Here is a 23,210-nt window from a genome sequence, read left to right as displayed (position 1 = left end):
TATAACAGTTAAAAAGGTGAAAACCTAGTAGACTCCTGGGGCACTTCCCTCTACGCGAACAGCTGGTGAGGTAAGTACTTGACCCAATCTTGTGGGTGCTGGTTCATAAACATTTTCAGCATCATCTTTAGAGTTCCATTGAACCTCTCCACCAGCCTATTGGACTGGGGGTGAAATGTTGAGGCCCAGATGTGCCGGACCCCACATTTCTCCCACAAGCACTGCAGCAGGGCTGACATGAAGTTGGATTTTTGGTCTGTCAAGACTTCCTTGAGGAACCTCACTCACCTGAAAATGGTCAGCAGCGCATCTGCCACGGTGTCTGCTTCAATAGAAGACAAGGCCACTGCCTTGGGGTAATGAGTAGCAAAATCTACCACCACCAGAATGTGTTTCCTCCCCAACCTCGTCCTCTTGCTGGGAGGCACCACTATGTCCACAGCTACCTTCTGAAAAGGCTTCTCTATGATGGGCAAAAGTCTCAAAGCTGCTTTCCCCTTGTCCCAGGCCTTCCCCACCCTCTGACAGGGGTCACAGGATCTGCAATACTGTTGGACAGTATTAAAGACTCCAGGCCAGTAAAAGTTCTGTAGCAGCCTCTGCCTGATATGCTGGGTTCCCTGGTGTCCTGAGAGAGGGATGTTATGGGCCAGGTACAGTAGCTTGTGGCGATACTTCTGGGGGACCACCAGCTGCCTCCGGATCTCCCATGACTCCACTTCCGTTGGGGGAGCCCATTCTCAGTACAGAAATCCGTTCTCCCACAAGAACCTCTCCTGGCAGCCTTTTCCCAGGTTCTGTGCTGCACTGAAGCCAGCCAGGTCCCTTAGCTTCTGCAAGGAGGGATCTTTCTGCAACTTGGCCTGGAACTCAGCAGCTGGGGAAGGGATTTGGACCTGCTCACTCTCGCCGGCTGGGTCTGAAGCCGTCACCCCTCTGAGCCTTGTCCCTGGGCACTCCCTCCCCACCAGGGTAGGGTCCTGCACCTCCGGTGAGGTATCCTTCCCAATGTCAGGGTGTAGTGCCCCTCACCGGCTCTGGCTACGGGTCATGCCTAGGGTATTCTGGGGGTTGCTTGGCCAATTGTCTAGGTCACCCCCCGATGATCACCTCAGCACCTGTGTCCCAGTATCCATGACCTTCCTCCCATCCACCTCCAGGGGAACAAAGCACTCGCTCACAGTGACAGCCCCGCGCCCACCCTGTAAACTGAGAACCTTGTGTCTGGAGCATCCAGCTGCACAGAGAAGCTGGTTTGGGAAACTCCTCCCTCCTGAACAGTTGGTAAGCTGCAGCCTGTCCTGCCTGGGAAGCCTGCCCCTCCTCCGGCTGGGTCTCTACCCAGTTAACTCTGTGAGGGTTTGATTTGCTCAGTCTATCCTTGAGCTTGGGGCACTGGGTCCATATGTGGCCTCTCTGCCCACAGTAATAACAATTTATGTTCCGTTGGTCCTGATGCTGGTTGTTTCCCTTAAGAGGGGGTTCTCCACATTCCCCCTTTGCGGGATCCCAGGGTAACTCACTCTCTACACCATGGTGGGCTTATTCTTTTGGGACTCCTCGGTTCCACCCCGACCGGCTGTCCACAAACGTATCGGCCATCTGCCTTGCACTCTGTAGGTCCTCTGGCTTTTGTCCACCAACCATACCCTCAGGTCGGATGGGCAATGTTCATACAGGTGCTCCAGTACAATCAGTTTAACCATGTCCTGCTTAGTCTGGGCCCCATCTGCCCACTTTTGGGCATATCCCTCCATTCGAATGATCAGTTCCAGATATGTGTCCTCAGGGGTTTTACGCTGACTCCGGAACTTTTTCCGGTACGCCTTGGGAGTCATCCCAAACTTGCGTAGCAGGGCCTTTTTGAACAGTTCACAGTCCCCTGTCTCCACCCCTTCCATTCGGCTGTACATCCCCAAGGCTTTGGAGTCTAGTAAGGGAGTGAGAAACTGGAGCCTGTCTGCAGGGTCAACCCTATATAGCTCACAGGCCTTCTCAAAGGCATTGTCCTCCCCTTCCTTAAACTGGGACAGGATGCGCTTATCAAAGCTCCATGTAGTCCTGGGTTCCCCCTCACTCACCTCAGCAGGGGGCTCTCTGCTCCTCAGCCTTGCCAACTCCAGTTCATGCTGCCGCTGTTTCTCCCGATCCTCCAGCTCTTTCAGTTTTATGTCCCTCTTCCATTCCAGCTGCCTCAGCTCCAGCTATGGGGAGCTCCGCTGGGAGGATCCTCTGCTGTCTGCGGGAGTCATGGTGCCCCTGGTGTTCGCCGGGCTCCTCCCCTACCCTTAGGTAGGAGGGGCCTCGGAGTGCTCTCGGCAGCAGTCTGACCATTCCTAGCCGGGACAGACACGAGCGCCGGCGCTGCATCTGCCATGCTGCTTCCTCCAGGGCAGGGATCAGCTCCTCCGAGCTATCCTTCTCCAGCTGGGCAATCAGCTGTGCTTTAGTGAGGTTTCCAATGCACAGCCCTCTCTGTTTGCACAGCTCTACAAGGTCCCCTCTTAAGGAGATGGTTATACATCTCCCCGTTGTTCCCAAGTTGTTGTGGACTTGCAGGCCTGTGTGCTCTCGGCTCCCCACGGTTTCCAGGAAGAACTCCTGTTGTGCCAGCCCTTCTTCAGGTCACCACCTCTCTTCCAGGTGGAAGCTGCAGACTCCTCTGCCCCTGGAATCGCTCACCAGGGGGACCCCATTCCTGCAATAGTCCTTCTCTCTCCCAGAGTCAAGCTGCAGAGTCCTACGCCCCTGGAACTGCTCATTGCAGTCCCCAGGGGGACCCCGTTACTGCAACAGTCCTTCTCACTGGTCACACACTCCCAGGGGTTAAGCGTAGCTCCTTCGCCTCCTGAAACCGCTCTTCTCTGAGCCTTCAGCATGCCTGGTTCTCGTTAATCCCCCTTCCTTTTACTGCTCCCAGTCACTTACTGCAGGAAGTGCCATCCACAGGGTGCAGTACCTCCTACCAATGCCACCAGTTGTCACAGAGTGTGGGGGAGTCAGGGTCCTGCACGCACCCCCCCCTCCCCCACTTCCTGCGATTCACCATGACTCCCAGTGTGACGGGGTTGGGACTCACCACTGCAGCACCTCCTGCTGACTCATCAGGGAATTAGCTCAGTCCAGTGTGGAGCACCCTCCACTGGTGGTGTCCCATCCGTGTCTCACCCTCTCTTGGCGCCTGGACCCATATTGCTCCCTTCTTGCGGCATCCTCTTCAAGACACTGTCCTCCAGCAGTGCCCCCTAGTTCTCGTTCACCCCCTTCCAGGGGGGGGTTTATCAGCAGTCTTTCACTTCGCCCAGCCACAGCGGCCAACCACACCCCAAAGTCTAACCCCTTTTGCCAGGGGTCTGGTGCAGTCCACTATCGCCACGTCCAACAGCTGGGTGTATGGGGAAGGGGGGGATCCAGACCCACCCTCTACTCTGGGTCCCGACCCAGGGACCCTTTGGCGGCTGCCTTCCTGCCCTCCTTCTCTCCCCTTGTCCGCCTCTCTCCCTGGGTCGCTTCCCCTTCATCTCCTTTGCACCAGCCCGGCCCTTCCCTCGGGGCCTGCAGCCTGGCAGATAACGGGCTGGAGTTCCTTCTGCTCCCCTCACCTGCCCCACACTGCACTGTCCATGGTGCTACTCCCCTCGCACAGGAGACAGACCTTCACCCTCTGAAGGCCTAGGAGAGACTGACTGCTCCCTTCCTGGGCAGCCTTTATATAAGGCTGAGTCTGGCCCTGGTTGGCTATCTCTTACTCAGCCTCTGATTGGCTCCCTAGCAGGCCTTCTCTGATTGGCCGCCCACCCGCACAGCCTCTCTGGCCTGCTGGAGCCCCCTCTAGTATAGGAGTGGGGCAGCCACCCCACTACACTCAGCCAGCCAGTAAAACAGGTTTATTAGACGAGAGGAACACAGTCTGAAACAGAGCTTGTAGGTACAGAAAACAGGACCCCTCAGTCAGGTCCATCTCGGAGTGTGGGGAGCCCAACCCAGGTTCTGGGCCTCCCCCCATCTCCCCAGCCAGCTCCAAACTGAAGCTCCCTCCAGCAGTCTCACCCAGCCCCCGGCTCCTCCTCCAGCCTTTGTCCAGTTTCCCGGGCAGAAGATGTCACCTGGCCCCACCCCCTCCTGGGCTCAGGTTATGTGCTGGCCGTCAAGTATCATCCCTTAGTGAAGTCACACCCTTATATCCCACCACCGTCTAGTATTAATGCAGAGAGTAAACTAGTAAAACTCCCATGCAAGATTACCAGGTTAATACTCCCTACCACTGTTCCCTCTAAGCTGTGTGTGTGTGTGTGCGCGCACACAGATCCTAAACCCCACGTACACAGCGAAACACGACGCACAAAAATGAAATACTACATCGGATCTAGGCTGAAATATCATTTACGGGCGACTTTTGACATTGTTCGCCCGCCATCTATCAACACAGCCAGATTCTACTAGCTGGCAAGGGGGGGAAGGAAAAGGAGGTTAAATTTCCTTTTTTCTAAGTATTTAAAAAAGACATTTATAAAATAACATGGTGTAAAACTGTTATCACAAATTGCAAATTAAAACTTTTAAAATGTATAAGCATTTTACTCGCTTGGGCGCATTTGCCTCATGGCGCACAAATTTGAACTCTACTTCAAAATTTTGCACAGAAGAAATTTTTTGTGCACACGGCCTGTCAAAAATTAGAGGGAACATTGCTCCCTACTCCGTCACACATGGGACTAGATTTTTGTGAGGGTTATGGTGAGACGTTCAAGAGTGGTGGCTGACTCTACCCAGATATTGCCCAAATGGATTAGGCTTAATATACAAATCTGCTATGACTTTACATTTATTTCAGTACCCGAGGGTCTCAAACTATATTCCAACAAGTCCATAGCTATTTCTACAACATGTCTCAGAACTACATAATTGAATTATGAAAAGCTGCTGCCTGGAACAAAATTCTTGTATCTACACAGCATTTGTCTCTTGACTTGGCTTCCAGATTTAATGCTCAGTTTAGGTGAATGATCCTGCAGTCTTTAATTAGTTGACCTCAGACCTGCATTCTTTGCGCATTGTTACTGCTGTTTAATCTCAGAATGGGTTCGGTACTGACAATACTCAAAAGATGTAACTTGCCAGTGTCTGTGGTTTCTTGTGAAGAATGTCAGTATAGATGCACATTTTCATTCTCCATCCTCCCTTCTTCAGCATCTCCGACATGGATTCCGTTTTAACGGATCTGAACATTTGGTGTTGTGAGAGAGCATGCTGCCTCAATGGTCAGAGCATTGTAGAGGGTTCTGCTTTTGGTGCTGAAAGTGTATGCACATTTGAGTGTGGATCTATGCTGACAATACTTGAAGAACCAGTTATTGTTTAGTAACCTCTTTTTTTTCAACAGAAAGTCAACCACTTTTTCTAGGGGGTGATGACTAGCATGCACATATTCTTCAGAATGGTCTGGTTATAAGTGAATAATTTCCTTGTACTCTGTGTGTCATTTTGTTCTTTTTTTCGAGCTGTGGATTCTGATGTCCTTTGTAGCTGCTCTTTAATCATAGAATAAAAAATCTGCTTTTGACTTGACAAGCCCTCCATGATAACTAGGAGGACTGAAAAGGATTTTAGTTTTCCTAGGGGCAGATTGCGAAAGTTTCACAATATCCTCTATGAACTGGTTTCAATTAAGTTGACTGGATCTGTATGTGTGCATCCCTGCCAGTCTATATCAGCTAGGAATAAGATGATTCCTCTCTGGGGAAGGGACAAAACCAGTTAGGGGAAGGAGTAGCAGACTCTCTTTACCACCCTTTTCTCTGATCAGCACAAAGGTGCTTTAAATCTTCCTGCACGGAATTATTTTGGACTATGTCCAAACCTTCATATATTGCCCATTGTCATTTTCATTTGTATGTTGCAGCTGTTTTGAGTGTGTCTCAAGTGAAGTAACTGAATGCATCACTACTTAGAATGTAATAAAGGGGTTTGGACAACCCCTTAGTCATAAACCATGTGTCTCATGTGCCCTTACCTAGCTCTCTTAGTTTTCAAATAGACTGAAGATATTCTTTGTTTGTAGATTAGGAGCCTGGAATTTCCTTCTACTTTCTTTCTAATATCCTTTATTGCTGGCTGATTTTTCTGTGGGGTACACACATTTATCTATATGTTGGCAAAATCTCCTTCTATTAATTTTTGTAGTGTTTTGAAATTCCTGAGATTTAAATGGCTTTTTTTAAACAGAGAGTTGTTGGTGTGAATACTGTTCATTGGGAAAAGATTGCTAGATCGTTGCACTGTGAGTATAAAACAAATTAGCAAAGATTTCATTGCGCTGAATTGCTGGGGGATATCTCTTGCAGTTGTGATTCCTTGTTGATTTTCCATCTCTTGTTTTACTGACCTGGAAACTGCATTTAAGCACCTTAGATTGCATCATAAATATGGTAGAATAGAAACACATATATGAGCCATGGAAAGTATTTTATTTAGATCTGCATAGTATGTTTGGCTTTTTTGAGAGACTGAGGAAGGAGCTAGTTTTCCAAAAGAACTGCTTTGAATTTTTATTCTTCTTTATTGATGGCAAGTCCATCAGTCAGCAATGTCAGATTTTCTGTGCAGTCTTCATCCCCTTTTTAAGAATAAATGGGGAATTTCTTCTCTTGTTGCCATTGTGTGTCACTTATTCTGACTGGTAGCAAGCCCCTGTTGTACTACTTTGCAAATCCCAGTGAGCAGTTTTTTGCATCAAAAATCACAACGTTGTTTGGTATAATTTATGATGATTGACAGTCTCATAGTAAAGTCACATGACTGAAATATCAAGGATATTGCAATGAAAGCCCCCCACTGTAACTGAATCAAGTTGTGGTATTAGTTTCCACACCTTCATGAGCACCAGTTTCACATATGTAGTTAAATAATGTTTGAATTGGATCACATTTTAAAAATGCTGCTGATTCTGGCCTCCTTCATATCTGGCAGTTCCTTACTCCCAAAGAATAGAATGGTATATAAAGATTAAATTACTAATATTATGTTTTACTAATAGTTTATCTCCTTACAGGTAACACAGGTAGCAAGACAACCAGGACCTCCTGCTCCATCCCCTTACTCGCAATGAAATAAACAAAGGACACCCAAACCTTGCTGCAACGCCACCAGGACATGCGTCATCCCCTGGACTTTCACAGGTAAGAGAGGTGCTGGTTAGAAATTTGCCTGCTCTTGGTTTTTTTAGTATTTTTCCCTCAGGTCAAGGAGCTCAATTCAAATTTTTTGAGTTATTTACTTTCTGTGACCACTATAAAACTGATTAATGGGGAGCATGCCATTTTAAAGCAACTCCAATCCTGTAGTGACTTATGTGTACCATGCTAGTTGGTTGTTAATCATTAGTGTGGTGTTGCTCATGAAGTGAAAGGATTATATTGGTGTCATCTTAAAAAATTGCAGAAAATATTGGTGACAGTTTTGAGGAATATTCCCATTTCTCCCAAACTGTTCTGGGTTATGGTCCATTTTTGTTTTAACCATTGCAGAAGTGCCTCACATATTGTTATAGTGTTTTTCCATGTTACATTTTTTATACAGTGCTGATGGGAAAAGCACTTTACAATTAATATTAAAAATAGTGAAATAAATTTACAAAAAGAAGTGCCAGTAATACAAGACAAAATGACAGATTGCACACAAAAGAAGGTACAGAAGAAGAGCAAAAAAAAGAAATAATAGTAAGGATGAACAAATAATGTTTGATTAGCAAGTTGTTGAGAACAAATTAGTTTTTAGATGTTTTAAAAGTCTACTGTTGTACTGGAGTGGAAATGAAAGGAGGAGCATACTCCATAAAAAAAAGAGGCAAGAGAGAATGAGAAAAAGGAAATTGAGAAGGGATGCTGCATGAAGTTATGAAGGATTGGAAGTGGAGGAAAGCCAGTGGTGTGGGAGCAGACAAAATGAGAACTAGAATCTTAGGACTTTTCTACACAGAAACTTAGTGTGTGGTAGCGCGTGCTGTAGATTCACACCCTGGTTTACTGCACACTAAGTTCATGTAGATAAGCCCTTAAACTTAATTTGGATTTCAGTTGACAATCAGTTGAGCAGATGGAAAAAATGTAAAGCCATGAGATACCAAGAGGTTAAGATGGGCAGTAGAGTTCTGAACAAGACGCATCCGTTTACAGGAGAAAGGAGGAAGACCAATTGTGGAATTGGGGGAGGGCAGTGTCCAGAAGACAGGATAAGAGATAATGGGAGCTTCAAGCTTACTCTAGGGCTAGGAAAAAGCAACTAAAAATTTTGGCAAATGCTGCTGAAATTTCCAGCCAACCACTCTAATGTTGGAGAATCAGAAAAGTGTGTGATCCACTTTTCAGACCGTTTTGATGTGTAAAAGCAAACGAGGATATGTGTGAAACATTCCAGCTAGTATAAATATAGCATATTAGCAGGTTACAGATAAAGCACTATGTATATGATACATAGGGTAAAGCACCTCGCTAGAAATCTGGATACTTGTCTGGATACTTGTAAAGGCTTATCTTCTTAGAGGCCTGGAAAGTGGATGCTAAAGTATCTTGCAGGCATTGTGGATGCTGTCGCGGAGCATTACCTTGTACTTTTATGTCACTGCTGCTACTTATCCATTCTTTGGTTTGAAGGTGAAGCCTCACACTAGAAAGAGAAACAAATTCCAAGGGTGAAGGAAGCAGGGGAAACCCCAATATCTTTTTTGACCTTTCTTGCATACCAGCAAACTCATTAATGGTGAACTTACTGACAAAGGGAAAGCCAATCCCTGAACGACACTGGCGGAGGAGAGGAAGGAGAGTGACCCACACAAAGTTTTAAAATGTTAGCCAAGTTTTTTTCCCTTAATATTTTCCAATTGAGTCAATGTTTACAAAGAAGATGGGGTCTGTGCCAGAATCCCTACTCTAGGCAGCTGTGGAGAGTGCTAGTTTGCTGTTCCAATGACTCTTAGGGGCTTTGAAATTAGACCCAGATTGTGTCACCGCTGCTTAGACTACAGTATTTTTTTTTATCTGTGATGATCAGTAGGAGGGGCATGGCCTTGTATCCTCCCCACCATCTTGGGGACACTTGTGGGTACTAGGATGGAGCAGTTCCTATGCTTAATTGTACCTGTCCCATGCATTGGTGGCAGAAAGGAAGGAAAGCATAAGGGCCAGATACAATCTAGTCCTGTTGAATAGATGGAAGCATCCAATCATTTGTTTCTCTAGGTGGTTCTGGCAGCTCTTCCGCCAGTACCTTGGACAACCAGTGGTTAGAAATCTTGTTAAAATGAAAGCTTGAACTCTGTAGACAAATAGTAAAAAACGAAAGGGAGAATAATAGTTGTTTTCACTGGTTTTCATTGTTTATGCAAATTGCCTTTAAACAGAGTTTTTCTGCTGTAGTGGGACACATCTGCTGACCCTCTTCTTGTAAGGAGAGTCTCCTCTGCTGACCAGATGGAGGCAGCTAGAGCTTTGTATCTGGGCAAGCCTGGCTAGCAGGAGGTCTGTCCATCAATTGCTCTCTATAGTGTCAAGACCCTGTGGGAGCTTCCATTAATTTTCCCAGTGGCGAATCTATTCTGTAATAAGATCTTTCTTCACTTCTACACCCTTTTGATTCCCCTGCTTTTGTCTTGACTGCTTTTACTCTCTTTTCTCCCCTGTGTTCCTTTGCTGGTTTCTTCACTGGGCAGAGTACATATTCCTCTGCCTGACTTGCCTCCAGCAGGAAGAATGAAAATGGAAGTGGCTCACACCGATGGCTCCCCACCAAAGCACCAATAGCCTCTTCTGCTCTGTGGGGCACTCCACTGAGGCATGGCCCTACTGGAGCTGGAAGATACAGAAATTTTGGGAGCAGCTGAGAACCCCTCATAGAGCCGGGCAGTAGCTGCAGCAGGCTTCTTGGCTCCTATCCGAAAACAGTGTTACAAGCGAAATGAGCTGCAGTTGTGGCAACAGTTGCACTTTAGAGAGCAAACCAGCACGGAAGAGAAGCAGCAGCCCCTACACTGTTGAGAAAGAACTCCAGCAAACAAGGTAAAACCAGTTCCTCCTCCTCAGCAGGCAAGAAAGTGGGGGTTGAGACTAACAGGGATCTTCTCATTCGTCTCTACTTTGCTTTGATAGCCAGAACCCCTGCACATGGGTAAGCTCCCAGAGGTACTACACTGAATGCATTTAGTGATAGGAGAGTAGGCAGGTCTCCCCCCACCTATCCTTTGTGAGTGGCCTAGTAAATGTCTCCCCATAGCTATCCCACCTCAGCATCTGTATCATTACTGCCAAAAGCAGCCTCCAAAAATCCAAAAGTCAAAGTGTAAAGATGGTTGCTCTCCCCTCAACTGGTTCACCTGAGTCTCTTCCGGTAGGCACACCTGCAAAGGTTACAAACAAAAATTCTAGAGAACATAAAGGACACATAGGTGGATCTCAGATTCTTTCTCAGTTGATGCTACCTCCTTTTTCTGGAAGAGGGAGAGCTATCATAGTTCAGTTTGGAAAAAAAAATGTGACCACAGCAGCCAAAACACACTATTCATGATGGAATACTGTTACACCAGGTTCAAAAGGATCTTCTAAGTTTCTTGAGCTGGACCAAACCCTAGAAGTTCCCAAGCAGAAAATCATCATAGTTTCTAATAGGGAATATTTTCCATGCAAATGTTAAAAGATCGAAATTTTCCAACTCAGCTCAGTTATAAAGGAGATTATCTCATTAGAATTGGATCAGGCATCTAGTGGGAGATGCCTCAACAGACAGGAAGTAGTACTCTTGTACAAACTTCAAATGACAAAGCCCTGGTATGAATGCCAGAAGTCTGTTGTCTTGCATGCGGAGGCCAAAGAGCCGGTTGTTCCCATTGAAGACAACTGCATGAGGGACCAAGTAGATAGAAGGACTGAGGCCTCACTTTGCAGAAACTATGAAAAGGCAGGTATCTGCAATCCTACAGTTCAGGCATCTACTTTGCTAGGGTATCTCTTCAGTCTATTAGTTGAGTGCTCACAATGCACTCAATACTATAAGAACAAAATTTCCATGACATTGTTGCCAATGACATTATGATTGCTGTTAGTTTCTCCTCTTATTCCTTGGTTTCCCGTGAAGTACCAATAATCACAGAAATGTAGGGCTGGAAGGAACCTCACAAGCTCATCTAGTACAGCCCCCTGTATTGAGGCAGGACCAGGTACACCTAGACCAAGGGTTCTCAGACTTTTGTACTGGTGACCCCTTTCACAGAGCAAGCCTCTGAGTGTGACCCCCCTTATACATTAAAAACACTTTTTTGTATATTTAACACCATTATAAATGCTGGAGGCAAAGCGGGGTTTGGGGTGGAGGTTGACAGCTCGCAACCCACCATGTAATAACCTCACGACCCCTTGAGGGGTCCCGAACCCCTGACCTAGACAGTCCCTGACAGGTGTTTGTCTAACTCAGGGGTGGGCAAACTTTTTGGCCTCAGGGCCACATTGGAGTATGGAAACTGTATGGCGGGCCATGAATGCTCACGAAATTGGGGGTAGGCTTGCGGGAGGGGGTGAGGGCTCCAGCTGGGGGTGAAGGCTCTGGGGTGAGACCAGAAATGAGGAGTTCAGGGTGTGGGAGGGGGCTTCGGGTTGGGGCGTGGGGGGGGGTGAGGGCTCTGGGCTGGGGATGGGGATGAGTGGTTTGGGTTAAGGAGGGGCTCCAGGCTGGGACCGAGGGGTTCAGAGGGCGGGAGGGGGATCAGGGCTGGGCAGGGGGTTGGAGTACGGGGGGAGGTGTGAGGGCTCCAGCTGGGGGTGCGGGCTCTGGGGTAGGGCTGGGGATAAGGGGTTTGGGGTACAAGAGGGGGCTCTGGGCTGGGATAGAGGGGTTCGGAGTGTGGGAGGGAATCAGGGCTGTGGCAGGGAATTGGGGCGGCGGGGGGCCTCAGGGATGGAGGCTCCGGGCAGCGATTACCACAAACAGCTCCTGGAAGCATGTCCCCTCTCCGGCTCTGAGGCGCGGCCAGGTGGCTCTATGTGCTGTCTGCAGATGCCACCCCTGCAGCTCCCTGAGCTGCCTGGCCACGCCTCCGTGTACTATGTAGTAGCCGGAGGGGGGTCATGCCAGCTGCTTCCTGGGAGCCGTGCGCAGCAGGGTAAGCCCCCAACCGTACTCCCTGGCTGGAGCACCGGGAGTGGGGCAAATCCCTGACCCTGCTCCATGGCGGGAGCTGAGGGCCGGCTTAAATGGTTTGACGGGCCAGATGTGGGCCGCGGGCCGTAGTTTGCCCACCCCTGGTCTAACTTATTCTTTAAGACCTCCAGTGATGGTGATGTCCCAACCTTCCTTGGACACCTATTCCAGTGCTTAACTAACCTCAGAGTTAGATTGTCCTAATATTCAGCCTAAATCTCCCTTGCTGCAGAGCAAGCCGATTACTTCTTGTCCTGCTTTCAGTAAACATGGAAAACAGTTGATCACCATCCTCTTTATAACAGCCGTTAACATATTTGAAGACTTAGCAGGTCCCCCCCCTCCAACCCCCGAGTCGTCTTTTCTCAAGACTAAACATGTCAGGTTTTTTTAACATTTCCTCACTGATCAGATTTTGGGGATTATTTATTATTTTTGTTGCTGTCTGCAGGACTCTCTCCAGTTTGTTCACATCTTTCCTAAAGTGTGGTGCTCAGAACTGGAAACAATACTCCAGCGGAGGGCCTCACCATTGTGGAGTAGAGTGGGACAGTTACTTCCCATTTCTTACATACAACATTTCTGTTATACATCCCAGAATGATATTAGCTTTTTTTACAGTTGCTTCACATTGTTGACTCATGTTCAGATTGTGATACACTATAATTCCCAGATCCTTTCCAGCAGTATTACTACCTATCCAGTTATTCCCCATTTTGTAATATTTTATTTGATTTTTTTCTTCCTAACTGTAGTACTTCACACTTGTCTTTATTGAATTTCATCTTGTTGATTTCAGACCAGTTCGTTAAGGTGGTCTTGAATTCTTATCCTGTCCTCCAAAATGCTGGCAACCCCTGCCAGTTTGGTGCCATCCGCAAATTTTATAAACATACTCTCCACTCCATTATCCAGGTTACTAGAGAAAACACTGAATAATGCCAACCCAGGACAGATTCATAGAATCATAGAATATCAGGGTTGGAAGGGACCCCAGAAGGTCATCTAGTCCAACCCCCTGCTCGAAGCAGGACCAATTCCCAGTTAAATCATCCCAGCCAGGGCTTTGTCAAGCCTGACCTTAAAAACCTGTAAGGAAGGAGATTCTACCACCTCCCTAGGTAACGCATTCCAGTGTTTCACCACCCTCTTAGTGAAAAAGTTTTTCCTAATATCCAATCTAAACCTCCCCCATTGCAACTTGAGACCATTACTCCTCGTTCTGTCATCTGCTACCACTGAGAATAGTCTAGATCCATTCTCTTTGGAACCCCCTTTCAGGTAGTTGAAAGCAGCTATCAAATCCCCCCTCATTCTTCTCTTCTGCAGACTAAACAATCCCAGCTCCCTCAGCCTCTCCTCATAAGTCATGTGCTCTAGACCCCTAATCATTTTTGTTGCCCTTCGCTGGACTCTCTCCAATTTATCCACATCCTTCTTGTAGTGTGGGGCCCAAAACTGGACACAGTACTCCAGATGAGGCCTCACCAGTGTCGAATAGAGGGGAACGATCACGTCCCTCGATCTGCTCGCTATGCCCCTACTTATACATCCCAAAATGCCATTGGCCTTCTTGGCAACAAGGGCACACTGCTGACTCATATCCAGCTTGTCGTCCACTGTCACCCCTAGGTCCTTTTCCTCAGAACTGCTGCCTAGCCATTCGGTCCCTAGTCTGTAGCGGTGCATTGGATTCTTCCATCCTAAGTGTAGGACCCTGCACTTATCCTTATTGAACCTCATCAGATTTCTTTTGGCCCAATCCTCCAATTTGTCTAGGTCCTTCTGTATCCTATCCCTCCCCTCCAGCGTATCTACCACTCCTCCCAGTTTAGTTCCTACAGGACCCCAGTGGATATATTCCCCCAGTTTGATCGCGAACCATTGATAACTACTCTTTAAGTACAGTCTAGTTTTGCACCCATCTTACAGTGATTTCATCTAGACCACATTTCATCTAGATTGCTTATGAGAATGTTATGTGGGACTGTGTCAAAAGCCTTACTAAAATCAAGATCCATCATGCCTACATTTTCCTCCCTATCCACTATGCCAGTAACCCTGTCAAAGAAGGAAATTCAGTTGATATGGCACAATTTGTTCTTGAGAAGTCCATGTTGGCTGTTAATTATAACTCTGTTATATCCTCTAAGTGTTACAAATTGATTGTTTAATGATTTATTACAGCATCTTTCCAGGTATCAAAGCTAGGCTGAGTGGTCTATAATCCTCCAGGTGCTCTCTATTCCCCCTTTTAAGGTAAATATTATGTTGGCCCTTCTCCAGTCCTCTGGAACTTCATTCGTCCTTCATGAGTTCTGAAAGATATCTGCTAATGGTTCTGAGATTGCTTCAGCTAGTTCCTTTAATACCTTAGCATAAGGTGTATTTTGGCTTTCAAAGAATTTACTGTGCATTTTGTGTTTTGCCATCTTACTTTTCCTGTTTTCCAACAGATGTCTGGGTAGTTAATGTCCCCCATTGTTAACAGGTCTCATGTTTTGGATATTTCTGTTGTTTTTAAAGCCCTCCTCCCTAGGTTGGTGAGTCGGTGTGCGAAGATGCTTTTCCCTTTTTTGGTTAGGCGGACCCCCATCTCTTCCCAGAATGAAGACATCTTTTTCAAACAGACCAATCAGTAAAGCGTTTTGTAGTATCTGTCCCTTCCAAGACAGATTCATATTTGGTGTCTTGCTTGACAAAGATATGAGTTGCCTTACTGGATCAGATCAATGGTTGACCTAGTCCAGTATCCTGTTACCAAAAATTACCATCACTAGCTGCTTAAAAAGGAGGTTCAAGAAACCTTGTAGAAGGCAGTTATGGGATGTCCTCCCAGAAGGTTTCCTCCTAATCTCCAATAGTTAGAGGTTGACATAAGCCCTGCAGTATGAATTTATATCCTTTCCAAAGCTTTTGTTTATTTTTAATATTTTTATTATAACTAGATATTCTTATTTATGTAAATTTTGAATCCCTTTTTGACTCCTGCCAGATTATTGGCCTCAATCTTATCTTGCGGCAATGAGGTCCCCAGGCTAATTGTGTGTTGTTTGAAATAGGATTTCTTTATATCAGTTTTGAATTGATCACCTTTCAGTTTTCTTTAATGTCCCCTTGTTCTAGTATTATGAAGCTGGGTGAATAGAAGTTCCTAATCTACCTTCTCTATACCTTTCATTGTTTTGTAGACTTTTATCTGTTTCCTCTTAGATAAGCAATGCCAATCTTTTAAATGTCTCATCATATGAGAGTTTTTCCATGTCCCTAATCATTCTTGTCCCCTGTCTGTTTATTACTTCTTATCCTGCTATATCCTTTTTATAAGTACTAGTAAGATAACAACGGACATAGGTATAACAAGATCCAATCGCTGGAAGTTGCATCTAGACAAATTCAGACTGGAAATAAGGTACATTTTTAACAATGAGGGTAATTAACTATTGGAATAACTTATCGAGAATTGTGGTAAAGTCTCTATCACTGGCAATTTTGAAATGAAGATTGGGTGATTTCTAAAAGGTCTGCTCTGATGCAAACAGAAATTAATTCAGGAAAGTTCTGTGGCCTGTGTTATATAGGAGATCAGAACAGATGATCACAGTGGTTCCTTCTGGCCTTAGAATCTGTGAATCTATGAATGTTTAGAAAGTCTACCCTCTGCATCTCATATTTATTACAGTTGCCTTTCTAGTGGCTATAACATCAGTCAGAAGGATTTTGGAGAATTACAAACTTATAAGAGATTCATAGATATTTAGGTCAGAAGGGACCATTATGATCATCTAGTCTGACCTCCTGCACAACGCAGGCCACAGAATCTCACCCACCCACTCCTACGAAAAACCTCTCACCTATGTCTGAGCTATTGAAGTCCTCAAATTGTGATTTAAAGACTTCAAGGAGCAGAGAATCCTCCAGCAAATGACCCGTGCCCCATACTACAGAGGAAGGCGAAAAACCTCCAGGGCCTCTTCCAATCTGCCCTGGAGGAAAATTCCTTCCCGACCCCAAATATGGCGATCAGCTAAACCCTGAGCATATGGGCAAGATTCACTAGCCAGATACCCAAGAAAGAATTTTCTGTAGTAACTCAGATCCCACCCCATCTAACATCCCATCACAGGCCATTGGGCCTATTTACCATGAATAGTTAAAGATCAGTTAATTGCCAAAATCATGTTATCCCATCATACCATCTCCTCCATAAACTTATTGAGTCTAATCTTAAAGCCAGATAGGTCTTTTGCCCCCACTGCTTCCCTTGGAAGGCTATTCCAAAACTTCACTCCTATGATGGTTAGAAACCTTCGTCTAATTTCAAGTCTAAACTTCCCAATGACCAGTTTATATCTATTTGTTCTTGTGTCCACATTGGTACTGAGCTTAAATAATTCCTCTCCCTCTCCGGTATTTATCCCTCTGATATATTTATAGAGAGCAATCATATCTCCCCTCAACCGTCTTTGGGTTAGGCTAAACAAACCACGCTCCTTGAGCCTCCTTTCATAAGACAGGTTTTCCATTCCTTGGATCATCCGAGTAGCCCTTCTCTGTACCTGTTCCAGTTTGAATTCATCCTTCTTAAACATGGGAGACCAGAACTGCACACAGCATTCCAGGTAAGGTCTCACCAGTGCCTTGTATAACGGTACTAACACCTCCTTATCTCTACTGGAAGTACCTCGCCTGACGCATCCCAAGACCGCATTAGGTTTTTTCATGGCCATATCACATTGGCGGCTCATAGTCATCCTATGATCAACCAATACTCCAAGGTCCTTCTCCTCCTCCGTTACTTCTATTTGATGCGTCCCCAGCTTATAACTAAAATTCTTGTTATTAATCCCTAAATGCATGACCTCACACTTCTCACTATTAAATTTCATCCTGTTACTATTACTCCAGTTTACAAGGTCATCCAAATCTTCCTGTATGATATCCTGGTCTCTCTCTAAATTGGCAATACCTCCCAGCTTTGTATCGTCCGCAAACTTCATTAGCACACTCCCATTTTTTGTGCCGAGGTCAGTAATAAAAAGATTAAATAAGATTGGTCCCAAAACTGATCCCTGAGGAACTCCGCTGGTAACCTTCCTCCAGCCTGACAGTTCACCTTTCAGTAGGACCCGCTGCAGTCTCCCCTTTAACCAATTCCTTATCCACCTTTCAATTTTCATATTGATCCCCATCTTTTCCAATTTAACTAATAGTTCCCCATGTGGCACTGTATCAAACGCCTTACTGAAATGGAGGTAAATTAGATCCACTGAGTTTCCTTTGTCTAAAAAATCTGTTACTTCCTCAAAGAAGGAGATCAGGTTGGTTTGGCACGATCTACCTTTTGTAAAAGCATATTGTATTTTGTCCCATTTACCATTGACCTCAAAATCCTTAACTACTTTCTCCTTCAGAATTTTTTCCAAGACCTTGCATACTACAGATGTCAAACTAACAGGCCTGTAGTTATCCGGATCACTTTTTTTTTCTTTCTTAAAAATAGGAACTATGTTAGCAATTCTCCAATCATACGGTACAACCCCTGAGTTTACAGATTCATTAAAAATTCTTGCTAATGGACTTGCAATTTCGTGTGCCAATTCCTTTAATATTCTTGGATGAAGATTATCTGGGCCCCCCCGACCTAGTCCCATTAAGCTGTTCGAGTTTTGCTTCTACCTCAGATATGGTAATATCTACCTCCATATCCTCATTCCCATTTGTCATGCTACCATTATCCCTAAGATCCTCATTAGCCTCATTAAAGACTGAGGCAAAGTATTTGTTTAGATATTGGGCCATGCCTAGATTATCCTTAACCTCCACTCCATCCTCAGTGTTTTGCGGTCCCACTTCTTTCTTTGTTTTCTTCTTATTTATATGGCTATAGAACCTTTTACTATTGGTTTTAATTCCCTTTGCAAGGTCCAACTCTACTTGACTTTTAGCCTCTCTCACTTTATCCCTACATGTTCTGACCTCAATAAGGTAGCTTTCCTTACTGATCTCTCCGATCTTCCACTCCCTGTATGCTTTCTGCTTTTTCTTAATCACCTCTCTGAGATACTTGCTCATCCAGCTTTCCTGCCTATGAATTTTTTCCCCTTTCTTGGGATGCAGGCTTCCGATAGCTTGATTTAAAGTAATCCCAGGCCTTGTCTGCCTTTAGATCCGTAAATTCTTCAGTCCAATCCACTTCCCTAACTAATTTCCTTAATTTTTGAAAGTCAGCCCTTTTGAAATCAAAAACCCTAGTTGCAGATTTATTTTTGTTAATCCTTCCGTTCAGTTTGAACTGAATTAGCTCATGATCACTCGAACCAAGATTGTCCCCTACAACCATTTCTTCGATGAGGTCCTCACTACTCACCAAAACCAAATCTAAAATGGCATCCCCTCTAGTCGGTTCAGCAACTACTTGCTGAAGGAATCCATCAGCTATCGCATCTAGGAAAATCTGAGCCCTATTATTATTACTAGCACTCGTCCTCCAGTCTGTATCTGGGAAGTTAGTCTCCCATGATCATGCAGTTTCCGTTAGTATTTACTTCATTAAAAATATTAAAGAGGGCTCTATCCATATCCAAATTAGATCCCGGCGGTCTATAGCACACCCCAAGCACTATCCCAGGGGTGTGGGTTTTCTTCCCACAATGTAATTTTTGCCCAGACGGACTCTGTCTTATCCATTCCATCGCTTCTTATTTCTTTACATTCTACCTCATCAATGATATATAATGCTACTCCACCACCTTTACCTTTATTTCTGTCTTTCCTAAACAGCACATACCCTTCAATATCCATAGTCCAGTCATGAAATGTTAGTTTTCTTCCTAATAGCCATAAATATCTACTGAATTTTCTAAAAAATGTAGTCCTATCAAGGAATAAAATTAAGAGTTAAGCAATAGTGAGCCAAAGGCTCACAATTTGATTAAATTGTGTGTTTAGACTTCCTATGATTTGACCCAGGGCTCAAGTGCCAAGTGGAGATAGAATTCATTTTACTAGAGTGGTGACAGCATCTGTAATTCGTATTTGCCATGTGCCTAAAGCTGAGATTTGTAAATTTAAGTTACATTTTCATAAATTACTGTTCTCTCAATGCTAAGTCTAGATCAAATATTCAGTCAAAAGAGCAGTGTTCCAATCTTTGTTTAATTAGTAGAGTTCCTCAGCACTCTTCCTCCAGAGCAGTGGTTCCAAAACTTGTTCCGCCGCTTGTGCAGGGAAAGCCCCTGGCGGGCTGGGCCGGTTTGTTTACCTGCTGTGTCCGCAGGTTCGGCCGATCGCGGCTCCCAGTGGCCGCGGTTTGCTGCTCCAGGCCAATGAGAGCTGCTGGAAGCAGCGTGGGCCGAGGGACATACTGGCCGCCGCTTCCAGCAGCTCCCATTGGCCTGGAGGAGCAAACCGGAGCCAGGGGGAGCCGTGATCAGCCGAACCTGTGGATGCTGCAGGTAAACAAACTGGCCCGGCCTGCCCCGCCAGGGGCTTTCCCTGCACAAGCGGCAGAACAAGTTTGGGAACCACTGCTCCAGAGGATCGTAATTGCTTGCTAGCTTCCTAAGGTGAGGATCTTGTAGAAGCACTACCATGAAGGAACGTGATTAATAGGAACTCTGATTCTCCAAATGTTTTGCTTCTGCAGGCGTGGTGCGCTCAGTACGTACTTCCTCCCATCTGCGTCAGAGTTTTAATAGCATTCCAGGAGGTAGAGTAGAACTGAGCAGTGTTTACAGACAGTGGAACTTCTATGTCCTCAGGTCAAGAATGCTGGATCTTAGATACAAGTGTCCCCTCATTGCCTTACTACTACAGAAGGATCCATGTCTATATGACAGGGCACATGGTCCTAAAGTGTGGCTCCTTCATAGGGGCATTGAAGAATAGCTGATATCTGTTAAATGCTAGTAAGTCATAGTATTAAGTAAGTGTCAGTGTGTGGTTAAAATGAAATGAAGACCTTTAAGAATGATGCAAAATGCCTTGGCAGAATGGCGCCTGGTCCCCTTTAAATATTTCCAAATGTGTATATGGAAGGTTGCAGTGTGATGGTGTGGAATGGTACTTTGGGACGTCAAACGTAGGCTTCCAGGGCACTGATTAAGGAGTAATGGGATCTATGATGTCTCTTGTGGGAAAAGAGATGTAGGTGAGTGTGTCTTGTCATACAAAGCTAGTTGGGTTTTATTTAATTTTTTTTTAAATAAACACCAAAAGAACTCTTTTAATATGTTTGAATGCACAGCATGTACTGATATAGAAATCTCATAGCAATGATCTGGAGTCATACATATAGCTTCTCATTTGCATTTCTTTGCGCTAAAGAATTCTCAGTAATCAAGAGACTAAGGAGGGGTTGAAACCTCTTCTCTCCTACCTAACCTTCTCAGTTACAGACTTTGAGAGAAGTAGAGTAGCAGCAACACAACCTGGCATCATCCAAGAGGCTCTGGATGGGGAGAAAAGACACAAAGCTCTTTCATCCTTCTCTAGCTTTGGAAAGAAGGTACCAGAAACTGAAATGAAATCTGGAGCCCTAAAGTAGGGAACAAGAAGATCACTGTGTTAGAAATACCGACATGTTCCCACTCTCCATACCTGGAGGAGTTCAGGGCTAGGCTTCTCATTATGACCTCTCTGATGGGGCCTTTCTGTCCTTGGTATCTACCTTTTAGCTATGAGGAGAGGGTGGGCATGGAGAGAGAGTGGAACTGTTCTTTGAACTGCCTTTGGCCAGATTGGGGGCATCAGTTGCCACTCTCAGCAGTGAGGGGAAAGAGATAAAAACCTTCCTCAGTCAGGGTTAGAGGACAAAGTGGAACTCCACCAGAGCAAGCAAACTGGGAGCTGGAGAGAAAAAAACTCTTAAGATGTTGCAGCTGTCTGTAATTATTCAAAAAGAAAGGGGCAGAGAGTGGAAAATACCACCCTCCCCCCAGCCAGGAGGAGAGGAAAGAGTGAGTAGAGCTTCTACATGCACAAACTCTCTCTCTCTCTCATTCTTACCCTTTCAATCTCTCTCACTCTCACTTCAGCAGCCAGGAGGGAGGAGGGACAGAAGCTTTCAACCCCACCCAAGAGCCAGCAGTCTTTTTGAAGATCCAAGGGAACTGGTGCAAAGGATTCTGGGATGTGGGATGGTGAGTCACAAGAAGAAAAGGTTGAGAAATTTCCTCCAAAAAGCATCTGTCCTTGTTTATTTTTAGCTTAAAAAGCTGGCTCTGATTTGTGAGGTTAGGGATTTTTTAGTTTGGGATCACAGTTTGCAGGGGATTCACTGACAACTGGGGAACAAATTATCATTAATTTCTTTTGTAAACATGGAATGCTTCCGGTCCTTTTTAAAACATTCTGTGTACAGAGCAGATCACAGTTTTGTGTCCATGTAGTATGAGTAATTCTAAAATAGTTAAATATTCTGTGAGCCACAGAGCCAGTGGCATATAACAAAGCTTTGTTCCAGTTACAGACAAATACTAAGCATATTTAGTAATTCACATTGTAAATACATATACCATGGAAAACATAACTACAAGGGAACTGAATTCTCACACGATTAATATTTAAGTCTTCCACTTGTAGGGGACTGGTTTAGACCCAGAACAGGTCTGTACTAACTGAAAGCTGTTACCACTTTGACTTAAGTGAAAGTCGTGTTGTAGTCTCATTCTAGTTGCTGTAAATGCCACCATTGGGAAGGTTAGCTTTTGTAATGGCATTTAAACATTCTCCAGCACCTTTCAAGTCTGAGGGTTCTTGTGCCAGCAAAGACGCCGTCACATGTGGCACATTTATGGGCAGACTTCACAGCTCCCCAAGCTCCTTTGTCTGATGTTGGATCCCTTCTTCAACAGCAGAAATTGTCTTGTATCTAGGACATTTATTCAGCACTTCAGCACAGTCAAATTCAAACTATAGTTAAATTTGTTTAATTGAAGAAAATAAACACATAAACAAAGACATTGTTTAGCGTTAATCTGAGCTAGTCGTGGTCTATGAAAAGCTGTGGTATCAGGTGCTTTGAGACTTGAAATCAAATGTTAAAGATTGATAGCTTTAGACCTTCTCCTTTTACAAGCGGTCCTGTTCTCCCAATCAGTGGCTCACTGCCTGTGAGTACTTATCAGCTCCCAAAGTTCAGCCATCCTCTGTCGTCTATACTTTATATAGAAATACTTTCTTTTTTCTTGGCAAAGTCAGATAGCAAAGTTTTCATAGGTGAACTGAGGCATGATGTCTCCCTTATTTATCTCCTTTTCAGTTTTTTTTCTCCATATTTGGTCACTTCAGAGGCCTCTCATCCATTTAGTAAAAGATGCCTTTTGAAGCTGTGTAAACTGTGATGCAATTAAAATGATCCCCACCCCTTTTTAGGGATGTTTGGCAAACATCTTAGTTAAAGCCAGTTTCTTTAGTAATCCAATGAATTCTCCACCAAAAGGGATCTTCGTGTACAGGAAGCCTGCAGGTTTTATGCAAGATTGCGTTATAACAGCTTTCACATTGATAAAAATAGAACATTACAAGTCATAACGAAAGGTACAGTAATGGGTCATGGCATTAATTAGCAGTCTTCTTGGCCGTCTCGGTAATCTAGACAGAGAGAAGTCGAAGTTGAGGTACAGTGATACACAGTGATAACTTTGGGGAAGCTTGCACTGCTTTTGCCCATGCTGTCTCTCGTCTGTGGATAAACTGGGAAATTCAGTTTTCAAGATGTTCAGTCCAGCGGCAAATATACACAGATACTTTAAAATGTAAGGATGGAGAGAACCATAAACAGCCTAACTCATGCTGGTGCTATGCATGCAAACTCTGTCTTCAGCTGTTCTGTCCATGGCTTTTCTGCTTCAGTTGTGCCAATTACTCCGAGCTTTGAGACTTGCTAGGCCTGCCATGTATTTCCCCCTCAGCAATTGGCATTCAAGCTGCCTCTGCCGCCTCGGAGAATGCCACATCCTGTCTAAGTGCAAGGTCTGTGCTGGCTTCAAAAGTAGCTCTTGCAAGCTGAGAGAGGATAGGCT

The 23,210-nt window shown here is 45.0% G+C and overlaps 1 protein-coding gene across 1 annotated transcript in view; it reads left to right on the top strand.

The window, feature by feature from the left end:
- Positions 1-23,210, top strand: part of EIF4G3 (eukaryotic translation initiation factor 4 gamma 3) — a 382,496-nt gene that overhangs the window by 69,355 nt on the left and 289,931 nt on the right. The window contains 1 exon segment of the mRNA XM_043531915.1: positions 7,052-7,178. The gene's annotated coding sequence lies outside the window, so the exon portion shown is untranslated.

This window comes from Chelonia mydas, chromosome 18 (assembly GCF_015237465.2).
Source record: "Chelonia mydas isolate rCheMyd1 chromosome 18, rCheMyd1.pri.v2, whole genome shotgun sequence".
NCBI classification, from domain to species: Eukaryota; Metazoa; Chordata; order Testudines; family Cheloniidae; genus Chelonia; species Chelonia mydas.
Note: the sequence above shows the minus strand (reverse complement) of the source record. Positions and strands in the feature narration are given on the sequence as shown.